Here is a 12507-nt window from a genome sequence, read left to right on the forward strand (position 1 = left end):
AAGGCGGGGTTAATTTTTATGTCGTCTACAACAGCCAATCAAAATACTAGCCCGATACGATTTGCGGAGGACTAATGCACTATAATTATGAATATCCGTATCAATTTTGATAAAAAAAACAACCCCTGCTTCACTTTATTGAAAATATTTTCAGATAAACGAAAGTTGTTTCATTATGTTTAATAAGCCCTACTAGTATAAAATTAACTTATTTTTAAGATGTTACATGCATTAAGAGCGAAATCAAGTTTGCCAGGTGAAACCAAAAGCACCCAATCGTAGCTAAAATCAAGCACATTAGCATATTTCAACGTTTTGAGCTACGTTCTCGTAGCTAGTGGGACCCAAACAATAAGGCTTCATAAAAAGTAAATCAAATGAAAACTTGACATTTCATACGTGTTAATAAACGATACCTAAAAGCCCGGTCCCACTGCACTTACGGATGCAAATAGGATGTAAAACGGGGAAAAAAACGTGCCCTCCATTTGAAAACGCGATGCATCCGTTGTGTACTCATTGCATAAGTGTTTCATACGCTCTATGCATCGAGCATCCGTTCACTTTGATTTCAGCCGCGCAAAAAGTTTTGAGCTGCACAAAACTTTTATCACGGATGAACTTTCTGTCGTGTACGATGTAAATGCGCGACATATACGAGCACCAAACGTTCCATGTCCGTTATCATCCGTTAAACGTCCACTGTATCCCCTCTGCATCCTCTGGGCATCCTCGCAACTCACATCCGCTCCAGCTGAAAACGGAAAGATAGAGGAAAGATAAGGTACATGGAACGTCTATACACCGTTAGTAGCACGGAAATAGAAAGGATGTAAGCGTATGCATCTCGTATATAAAGTTTTCAAAACGGACAAAGCGTTTGTATCTGGGATGTATCTGGTATATTGAAGGATGTCTGGAGTTTGCCTAACCCCTTCGGAGCTGTCATCCACTTCCATCCGCTTGGCTTCCGATGAACATCCATTTAACATCCCCGCTACATACTTCCCACGTTCGTTTTTTTCCGTTCTGTTTTCGCGCAAATTTTCGTCAATTTTGTCCATTTCTGGAGGCGATGAAAACGGCTAGAGCCACCCCCGAAAGTTTGCTCTTCCGCTGTGTCCTTTTTGCGTACGTTTTGTGTCCATCGGCCACTGGGACCGGGCCTTAACCTGTATGTGCCAACAGATATGCAGGTGAAGCAATATCACAAAGTCTTACCGCCCAATTAAGAATATAAATACAAATCTATTTTAATTAATCTAGAAAATCTGCCTATAGTTATGCAAATTAACTTAAGAAAGTGTGTCAGTTAGGGCTATTAAACATTAACTGTATTGTTAACCCAGAAACTTAATTTATTACGATGTTTAACGTCTTAAAGAAAATCAAATGAAATAGGATTTAACATCCCATTTTTCTTCATTTAAGTGAAGTTCTTTGCTACTGGTCCATTGGTAACGTCTACGCGCTATTAAAACAACTATGGTGTCAGCTCAGCTCTCGTGTAAGTTATCCAAAGACGATGTGTTGTAAATTGAGATTGTGAAAGATTATTGACACCAATACCTGATCAGACAAGAAAACAAGGTAAAACAAAACATCCAGTACATCACGCACCTAGTGCTACAACGATAGGTCATACCGGAACTAACATCATTTTGGACCAAGAATTAGGCCCTAATCGCTACTCATCTTGTTGTTCTTCTTCTTCTTGTGAACGTCGAAAACAGTCCAAGACTCCACCAATTCAAGTACGCTCAATTCTTGTTCCTTGGGCAATTGTACATAAATTGACGGACATGTTTTTTCATATGACGACACAATTTCAAAATGGCGGAGATTACGTCATGTTCAGTTCTGGTCCATAGTGATGTTGTTTATTGCAGATTTAACGTTCAATACATTATTATATGATATTATGGACAGGGGGATCCATAGCACATTCGTACTAATTTTATACGCTAATCACTTATTGTCTCCGCCATAGCCATTCGACGAGTACTTTATGTTAATTTCCAAGTCGCAATCATAACCTAACATAAGCTATCTACTCTCCTGGCATATTAAATGTTCTCTCAAATACCACTCCCATTGAAAAGATGACTTCGTCACTACCACTACTTAAGAGTTTAAACCAATAATGAGATTTTTTGATTTTTTTTTTGCTATCAAATTTATATAATTATGTCTTAAACGTATACATTGGAACAAAAAACCTGGTTACTAAATATGACCCATTTAACTATGGAAAGAAAATAAGCTACTGTATGAATAGCTGTCGGAGACATATAATATCATAATATCTGTGTAATTCATGCCATGGAAATAAAAATAGCTGATTGCATCAGTTTAAGTGTAGGTTATGTATTTTAAAACACAGGTATATAAAGCTACAGCAACTGTTTCAGAACAAAATACATACAATCTCAAATATATTAAATTGATAAAGTCCCCGTAATGGCACACAGTTTCCACAGAAGTCATAGAATGGCCTGAATGTCAAAATGAAAATGAAATGAAAAGTAGAATAAATAATACCAATATTTATAAATACAACTAGAAAAATCCTGGCTTTGAGTACAGCGCCCAACACAACCTCTATTGCATCTTCTATAGAAGGCTTGATCTCGCTTTAACTCCGTACATCTTATCAAGGCCTTCACGTAATACCCTGTATATTTCGGCACTAATTTTGATTGGGTACAAGCCCAGCTTGTGAGCCTAACAGAAACCTCGATCGTCGCGTATACCAAGTCTCGCGCTTTCAAGATAAATGTCTACCTGTGATAATTGAGTTCTAAAGTTCGAGGTTCGTTCAATGTCAAGGTTTTCGTCGCTATGTCACAACCTCTGATTGGACGCTACTGTTCACGTGCCTGTAGATAACGTAGCTATAAGTTCGTGAATTGTGAAGTAATCTAGCAACGTCCAGATGTTGTAAAACTCGCAGTCGTTGCTTCAGGAAGATGCCTCTATTGTGACACGTTACCTTCGGGAAACTGTGTTTCCGTAACTATGTGTGTGTGAATATACCCGTAATCCCCAATATAATGAACATCAGACCTATATTCAATTGCGGTTTCACAATGTGTCGACCCGTGCCCTTAAAATAAAATAACTAATTTACAGTAGTTCTGGTTTTGTCTGAAGTCTGACTGAAGCTCCAATTTGATTAAGACAAAGCATCTGTTTATAGGCTTGTTGAGTGAACAGGTCGGGTCAAATGAACGCAAACTGTGCTATAATTCTAACATATACAGCATAAAGCACGACCGTCACCTATTGCTAAAGAAAATATCAATTCACCCATTTTAAAGAACGTATCCTTGTGTGTAAGTCATATAGCAACCAGCCACTTTCCAGGCTGCTTATCGACATATAAACCTATGGTATGAGGTTTTATTTCGAATAACAACCGTAGAAATATGTGGATGCCTGACTTACACATCGTCGCCAGATATTAGTGAACTTGTGAGTAATAGTTATACAATATCAACCCCTGTTTACCTTGTACAAGTGAAATTCAAAGCCTGGGGTGATTGGAGACAGTAATAATATCTCAATATCAATGACTTTACAGAAGGTTGATATGGGAAAGTACCATCCTTAAATTAGTTGCTATGTGAGGTATAACCGTGTTATGTGTAACTGCTAATGCAATGTATACACGCATTTAGATCTGCATCTTGTCTGCCAGGTATTTGTTTCATCACCTGTCCAGTTGATCAGATCTACTCTTCATTTATGTCTCGTATATCAGGGGTCGTAGTGGGGTGAAAGTGTTCATAAGATAAAATTTTGTAGTTAATGATTTGCGATATCTATAAATTCCCCCTGTTGATATCAGAATAAATTCATTTACCTTTTGATATCGTATATCTTGACACGCGAGCTATAGCAAGAATCCAGTAGCCGAATACATGTCTAATGGCGGTGCTTCAACCACACGCCAATTAAACCCTGGTTACCAGGGTACTGATCTGGAATATTTCGCTTAAACACAAGTCGCAAATTATTGTCGACAGGTCAATAATTGATATGCTAAACACATTATTCATTTAAAAGATGGCTGTTTAAGAACTTTACAAAGTAATAAATGAAATATCTGTTGAGCTAATGGCAAAGACCAGGATCTGTTCTGTAGACTAATTGGCGCTCGAACACATCAATGTTTAAATATAATTCCAATATCTTGTGAAGCATTGTTTTAGTTGGCAGAATTCTATTGTAGTAATTAAAGTAAGTGTCGGTTTGTGCAATAATGTTGCATCGATACCATCTGCGTTCTCTAATATTAAGAGTCAGTCGAAAAATCTATTTTATTATGTGAACATGTATGATATTATGGACATGTGCATTATATTATAATGTATTTCTCCTCCAAACTTCTGAATTCTGTGTTTCCATTTACTCCTTATTGAAATTGACCCTAACTAGTTAGGCTTTTCTTAATTCCCAAATATTCTGGTGACCGAATGTTTAGTTCTCAAAGAAGACATCGTCTTCCCTATTTCTGGGAATAACTTCAGGAAAAGTGTTTAATGTGAACAAGGAAAATTTATTTATATAAGCTTACATTTTTGTTTATTTATTTATCTAACCATATTTATTAAAATTATTATTACTGTTTATTTTATTAGTTTTTTTGTCCCCCGCCTTTCGAAGAAAGCAGGGGACTATTAAAATGGGTTCGTCCGTCTGTCTGTCTGTCCGTCTGTCTGTCCGTCACACTTTTTGGGACACAATAACTCTCTTCCTAATTGAGCTAGAATGTTCAAACTTGGTGTATGTGTTTATTAGGTCAATGCCTTGATGGAGTTCGAAGGTGAGCATTTTCTGCTTAGGGTAAGCAGAGATAAGCAATTTGATTGGTTGATGCTTTGGGACACAATAACTTTAGTTCCAATTAAGTGAGAGTGATGAAACTTGGTGTATAGTTTCATTACATCAATACCTTGACTAAGTTCGATATTGAGCATTTTCTGCTCAGGGTAAGCAGAGCGATAACCAATTTGATTGGCCGAGACTTTGGAACACAATAACTCTCCTTCTAACTGAGCTAGAATGTTCAAACTTGGTGTAGGTGTTTATGAGGTCAATGCATTGATAGCGGGTGAAGATGAGCATTTTCTGCTTATGGTAAGTAGAGATAAGCAATTTGATTGGTTGATGCTTTGGGACACGATATGATGAGAATTGTCTGCTTAGGCTAAGGAGCAATAAGCATTTTGATTGGTCAAGACTTTGGAACCTAACAACTCTGCTTCTAATTGAGCTAGAATTTTTAAACTTGATGTAGATGTTCATCTTGACTGAGTTTAATGATTAACATATCGAGCTAAAGCTAAGCAGAGATAAGCAATTTCCTTGGTCGATGCTTTGGGACAAGATAACTTTGATTCTATCTGATAGAGAGTGGTGAGACTTAGTGTATAGTTGATAATCAGTTTGATTGCTTGATACTTTTGAAAAAAATAGATGTGCGATTAATTAACATGTGTCATCTATTTATTTGGGGATCTCGGCGGGGGACATCAGCCTCACTGTTGGCTTGTTCTCTTTAATTTATGTTTAGTAATAAATGTTTTCTTGTAGTGGTTTCAAAAATACCCATTTCAGGCAAATGAGTGGGTTGGCAAACCCTTGTAATGAGTACAATATGTTTCTCTTTTTATTCAACTTCGCTGAGAGTATATATACATCCGAATTTAAAATATCATTATTCAACCCACACAATCACTATTGATTTGTCCGAGTGTTGACTATTTTATTAATGTCCTTATTGTGTAACTCGAAGTGGCAGATTTTTTATCAAAATAAATGTTATCATACCTGCATAACACAATTGAATATATATTTTACTGCGTCCAGAAGCATGACTATAATATTACAATCTATTCGCACGGTAATTTTTATGAATTATATTTTGATAAACAGCTTTTTGTTATGTATCGATAATGAAATCTGTTATTTTTTTACCATTTCCTTTCTTTCTTTAGACAATATGTATTTTTCGTTGATTAACATATTGTAAAACTGCATCTTTATGTTTCCATATCTATATTAAAATCTGTCATTTTTTTATATAGTTTTTCTTATCTTTACGCTATCATTTTCTGGTTGTATAAATTTATCCGTTATAAAATCTATGCAACATACTTTCCGAGCTTTGACGTGTACATCATATTATTGTATTATTCACAATTTATGCGTCTGTTATCTATGGCTGTTACATAGGCAATCTATAATGTGGTGTTTTATAAATTCCTAGCAGGTCTCACCTTGTAATACAGTTATTTCTAAAGACTAAGTCAAGTTTCTAGGAAAATTACTATATAAATATCGTTTTTTATTCATAATAAAACAGATTAAGCCTATAATGATAATATGCCTCTTTGTCCTGTATAAAATATATTGAACTAAAAACGTAGCGAATACAGTTTCTTAAAGCGTTATCTAAGATAATGGTATAAACTATTTGCTCAAGATATCAATGTACAACAAGAATTGTTAGATTGTGTGCCCATCTGATTCAATACACTAATTCTCCAGAAATTGAGAATATATACACGTTTATATGCTCAATTTGTAAAAGAAATTATGTATTCTAAAAATCATTATCTAAATTTGTGTACACTTCTTGAACAAGTTATGATATACATTCTTTTGTTAGCTGGTAGAAAAATCAGTCAAATTCGAGAATTAGCTTGTGAGATATAAGGTTTTTAAATTAGTTTCTTCTCGGCTCTCTGATGTTTTTTGTTTGTTTTATATACCAAATGATGTTGCTAGAAACACATAATTTGACAATGATATTTCTAAAATGGGTGATTATGTTCTCTAGACTGTGTCAAAATCAAATTGTAAACAGGTATCGGACATTGACAAAATTTTAGAGATTGAATCTAAATGAACAAACTGATATTACTCAATCTTATTTTATGAAATTATAATCTTACGATTACGATTATTGCAGACCCAACCATACACAATCACAATATTTTCATAAAAAAAACAATAAGGGCCGAAAAGTTAGTCATATCGGTCAGAGACTTCACTAATTGTGTTAAACAATTATAGTAATAATTTATTTTTCATATAGGCCATTCCATTCTTCATAAAAAAAATTTTTTATACTTAGCTGTTCTTAATTATATGATATTATTAGTCTTTAGAACAGTACATATTTGATTTCGGAAATATGTTTAAAGGAGCTAAATCGCTAATATTTGGGACCTAGGAATTGACCCAAATGGGTCGCAACGCATATAATAATGTAATCTGATTGTATATAAACTGATTTACATTCAATTGTTTCCGTTTTGACTCTTAATTTCAAATCAGTTATGTGCAGCGAAATACGGTCTGTGTCTCGACCCTATAGCAATTTCTAGCGTCTGGTTATTCCAGTCTATTGAGCAGGTTCTCCAGTTGAATATGTCTAGCCTCGTTCTTTCTGGTCACTTGTTGCAAATGACGCTAAAACGCACTATGGTACACGATTCGTGTACCAATGGTAAAATGTTTATTTTGTCTTAAATATTGGATATCAGAAGCCTGTCTTTTCCCTGTAAGATCACATCAATGTTGATTAAATGGACAAATAATTCGTATTTTCAACGTGTATGACTTTGGGTGATATTGAGTTAGAGACTTAGCTACTTTAAAATCTGACTATTATACCTTTTATAAAACACACACAAAAATTTAGTACGTTGGATTTCCACACCATTTTCCAGATCACTTGCTTTCTTGGGTAATGAAATCGCAGCGGTATCAAATAAGGGTACGTTTACATACACAAGGCAGTCGTCTAAATGTCCACAGGTAATTTTAAAATCATTCATCATTACTTTTATTAAAAATAGATATCTGATTACCAAAAGATTTGAAAAACACATAAATTATAACCAATCTAAATGTTTTGGTTTAAAAAAGTATTTGTCTAGTATGTATGTTCTAAAACCTGACAGCGTTTCATGGGGTTTTAGGGATCCAATAGGGGCTGAATCGTTCCGGGTCACAGATTTTAAGGGCCGTGCGGTATTGTTCGTGAACGTCATATTGAATAAGAACGCACAAAGAGTGTTTATTGTTAATGCAGTCATTTATATCGGAGGATAGACAACGCGTACATAGTTTAGTTCACAGATTTTGGTGATATTTTGAATACAAGGTAAGTCTCTGAGAATATATAAAAATAATCAAATCTATGAAATCTATAAATATAATAAAGTATATTAATTTACTGGAAATATTTTATAAAGGTTAATATAATTATAGTAATATTATATAGGTTACACAATACATCATAAGGTCACAAATCTCGTGTGGTCAAAATTAATGTCAATGAGTCAAATGCTAGGATCGCCTTTACTTTGTTAGTCCCGAATGTGGTGAGCGGACGATACTCTCTCTCTCTCTCTCTCTCTTTCTCTCTCTCTCTCCCGCAATGAGTCAAGGCAAGGAGTAGGGTCGCTGCAGCCTACTATGTTAGCCCCTAAATAAACTAGTTTGTGTCGAGTGAATGTTCATCTCTCTCTCTCTCTCTCTCTCTCTCTGAGAGAATAAGACTTCTGTTGTAATATATTTCAGCCACCCACCCATTACAATACCTTTCATTGAAATCATTTTTATTAATAGACGAAAGAAATATCTAAAATCACCTGTTGATCGAAATGAGTCATCTTTATGGTAGCGACATACCTTTGAGATAAACATCTTCAATATAGTTTTGTGTCCAATGAATTGCTGCTTGAATTCTTCTGAATAATCTTTCATTCAATAGGCAGGTTATTTATAAATATCAATAGAAGTTTTGTTTGGTATATCGCCTGGGGTGTTTATTTTAATACAGGTTATACATAAAAAAAACTACATTTGATGGGGAGGTACACTCTCCAACTGCTATTTTTCTATATAGTAAAGAGAACACAAAGTGTGTCTTCTTGTAGTAAGGGTGAAAAAATGAATAATTCAATTAAAAACACCTTGTTTTCCTCTCATACTAGTGAATTCAATTGGAAAATACCCCTCCTTTTTTGTGGACAATATTTTATTTCATTTGAAAATGGATTGGGGAACAACCTAGGCCTATGTTGACTCCTCTCCTTTCTTTCCTCCTACATGAACACAAACTATTGTATGTAACACGTATAAGTGTGCAAAACTTTACAAATATCATTGAAACTAAACTAAAACAATCGGTAGACTTCCTAAAATAAAACAAATAACGAATAGCCCCCATGGTGATGTATTATCAGGTGTTCCAGTAAAGTATAATTAATTATTCTGCTCCGCGTGCGACACCAGCCAAAATTACAAAATGCTTCTATATATTTTAGAATGAACGGCGAGTTCAACGGTCACCCAAAACAAACTAAATCATTTCTGGACTAATTGATGGGTTATCTTTATTTCAATAATCTCTTAAGCCCAATAATCTTCAGCAGTGGGAGTGGGGGGGGGGGGCGGAGAATACAGTACCTATGACATAATGCGCTTGCGTTAGACCATTCGGTCACGTTGCTTAAGGTTAAGACTTTTAATTAGTGTGCTACAAAAGGAAGAGGCCGTTCTCCTATTGCACCACACGGTCATTACCTGCCAGACTGTGGACTAATGGAATTAAGCAGGAATTGGGTTGCCAGGAAGAGGTTTTACAAAAATATAGTGGTTATGATATAAAATATATTAGTATCCTTAAATGTAATACCACATTCCAAACTCAGCCTATCTATCTTCTATATATATATTTGTGACTGTCGTTTGTCTGTCTGTCTGTTCGGGGTTGGCGGCTACACTAGGTCTGTCCCGAGTCTGAAATTTGGGGTATAGGGGTAGCTCGGACCGGCGAGTAGCATAGGCCAGGTGGCGTTAGTCTACCACTTCCGGTTTCGGAGTTATGACCCCCGAGCGAAGTCTGTCTGTTCGGGGTTGGCGGCTACATCTGCCCCGAGTCTGAAATTTGGGGTATAGGGGAAGATCGGACCGGGGAGTAACATAGGCTAGGTGGCGTTAGTCTACCACTTCCGGAGTTATGACCCCTGAGCGAAGCCGGTCTGTTCGGGGTTGGCGGCTGCTCTAGGTCTGGCCCGAGTCTGAAATTTGGGGTATAGGGGTAGCTCGGACCGGGGAGTAACATAGACCAGGTGGCGTTAGTCTACCACTTCCAGTTTCGGAGTTATGACCCCCGAGCGAAGCCGGGTATCCTGCTAGTAATGTAATATTCGAGAACAAATGATACAATTTGAGGAACTCACAAAATTGATATAGGCTACCTAGTGTCGGAACTAAATCTAAACCTAAGGGGGGAATACTGCTGCAGCTACATTAAATTACCACGAGACAGCATCCCTCTCACATTTAGTGGCATTTTGGAAGGAGTGAGGATATTTAGGTCTAGTTTGGGTTTTAGACTATTCAGTACAGCTTGTCAAACAGTCCTCATATATAAACACCCTTCGGGGTCAATACTATTATATTTGTGTTTCTTTGGACATTGGTGAATCCCTATGTTACCCGAGGAAGTTTATTGGGATTATCCAGATTGCCTACGCCCCCTTTCCAAGAAACAGCGTTTAGGGTCCGTCTACAAGTCGGCGTGCATATGCAAGTTTGCTTGACAGTTAGAATTCTACAAAGGCCGTTTACCGGGAAAAGTATCCCGCATAGCACTCTGTGTAGGGTATGCCCGTCTTCATTGGCCCAGTTGGTGCCGAAAACTAGGAGGTTAAACCCAATTTCAATTCATTATTTATATCAGCCACTATTTATTATACATATATGTTAAGGACACTGTCTACGATATTACTCTAGGTGGAAGTGGACGTAAAACACCGGGAACGAACGAAGGTTAAGTACATTTAAACGTGTCTACAGTCTTGATTTGTATCCATTTCTGTTATTTTAGAGGTTTAAAATATATATAATAGAAAATGTTACTTAATCTCCCATCATCAGGTTTCCGGTAGCGTGTTCTTGTTTATGCGAGTGAAATGATATAATTATTTAAAGAAGCAACACATGTTTCCACAAACTGTTGAGCTATTCGAGAAAAAAATATTCAAGACTTCTTAACGTGCGCGCCTAATTCATATAAGGAATTTCTATTCGTTGTTTTGTTGTCAGACCTGATACACCTGATTAAAATTTATCGTAACATTCATAAGCCTTATCCAGTCGTAAATATCCAGAGAGAAATCTTGTGGCCAACCAGCTATAAAATTGGCATATAGTGTATTTGAAGAAAATATCACAGAGCGTTATAACATTGCACATCATGAATCTTTAACGCAGAATTATCTAGTTTAATCTCAGATGTATCCGGTTTGCCCCCTTTTCCAGCGCCATTTCAATGTTTCGCCGTCACGTATTCAATAATACGTATGTTTTTCAATCATTTATTTTTTAAACCATATTTATCTCTGTAGGCAAGTAAACTTGCTGTTGATACACCTATATTCTACGTATGGGATTATGATTACATATACTATTCAAAAAAAGTAGGGGATATTTGATTTTGGGGGCATAATACTAAAATATGCAAATGACTACGAAAAAAGTCACTATAGAACCTAACAGAAGAAACATTTCCAGTTACATGTGACGCCCAAACGCACCAATAGCTACCGCATGGAATGCAGGTGATGCTCGGGATCATCATGGGGGTCCAACCCAAGATTTGCACGACTCTGACTTTGAATGTTACAGTCATTGTGGCATTGAATTCCAGGGTGGAAACATCAGTTTAATTGTTTTAGTGACCAGAAAACAAATTTTGATATGCGTCGGCTTACCCAAAATGAAAGGTTACGTGCCCTTGGCATGCTACAGATCGGCACAACACAGGCGGTTGTGGCGCGGACGATGAATGTTTCTCAGTCTTTCATAAGCAGGCTATGGTCCAGATACCGTGATACACAATCTGTACAGGACAGACCACGCTCAGGTCGACCAAGGGCGATAACTCAAGCCCAGGATCGATTTATCCGTACCTTGGCCTTGAGAAATCGTGTCATCACAGCAAATCAGATCAGCGCTCGTCTTCAAACAGACACTGGTGTGAGAGTGAGTGGCCAGACGATTCGGAATCGACTGCATAGGGGTCACCTTCGCGCCCGACGTCCTCGCGTGATCCCTTGTTTGAGAGATCATCACATTCAGGCAAGACGTCGTTGGTGTAGGGATCGTCAACACTGGGATAATCGACGCTGGAGCAATGTGATGTTTTCAGATGAGTCAAGGTTCACTGTTGATTTTTTGGACAGACGTAGGAGGGTGTGGCGTCGTCGAAACGAGCGCTTCCAAGACGTTAACGTCATCAGACATGATCGATTTGGGGGTGGTTCTGTTATGGTGTGGGGAGGCATCACTGTTGCTGGAAGAACGGCTTTACATGTTCTTGCAGGGCGTGTTACAGGCCAGTACTACCGGGACAACATCTTGGCAGTCCATGTTGTGCCGTTCGCACGACGTCATGGCCGCCGTTTCATCTTCCAGGAT

At 37.0% G+C, this 12507-nt stretch overlaps 1 protein-coding gene across 2 annotated transcripts in view; it reads left to right on the plus strand.

Annotated features, from left to right (window-relative positions):
* Positions 1 to 3360: 3360 nt before the first annotated feature.
* LOC126827483 (uncharacterized) overlaps positions 3361 to 12507 on the plus strand; it is a 96130-nt gene continuing 86983 nt past the window's right edge. Inside the window, exon 1 of one of the 2 annotated variants that reach the window (XM_050556866.2) lies at positions 3361 to 3474. The gene's annotated coding sequence lies outside the window, so the exon portion shown is untranslated. Of the gene's footprint in view, positions 3475 to 8080; positions 8180 to 12507 lie in introns of those variants that run through there. The other variant, XM_050556864.2, reaches the window with a different exon arrangement.

This window comes from Patella vulgata, chromosome 7, assembly GCF_932274485.2.
Source record: "Patella vulgata chromosome 7, xgPatVulg1.2, whole genome shotgun sequence".
Classification (NCBI taxonomy): Eukaryota; Metazoa; Mollusca; class Gastropoda; family Patellidae; genus Patella; species Patella vulgata.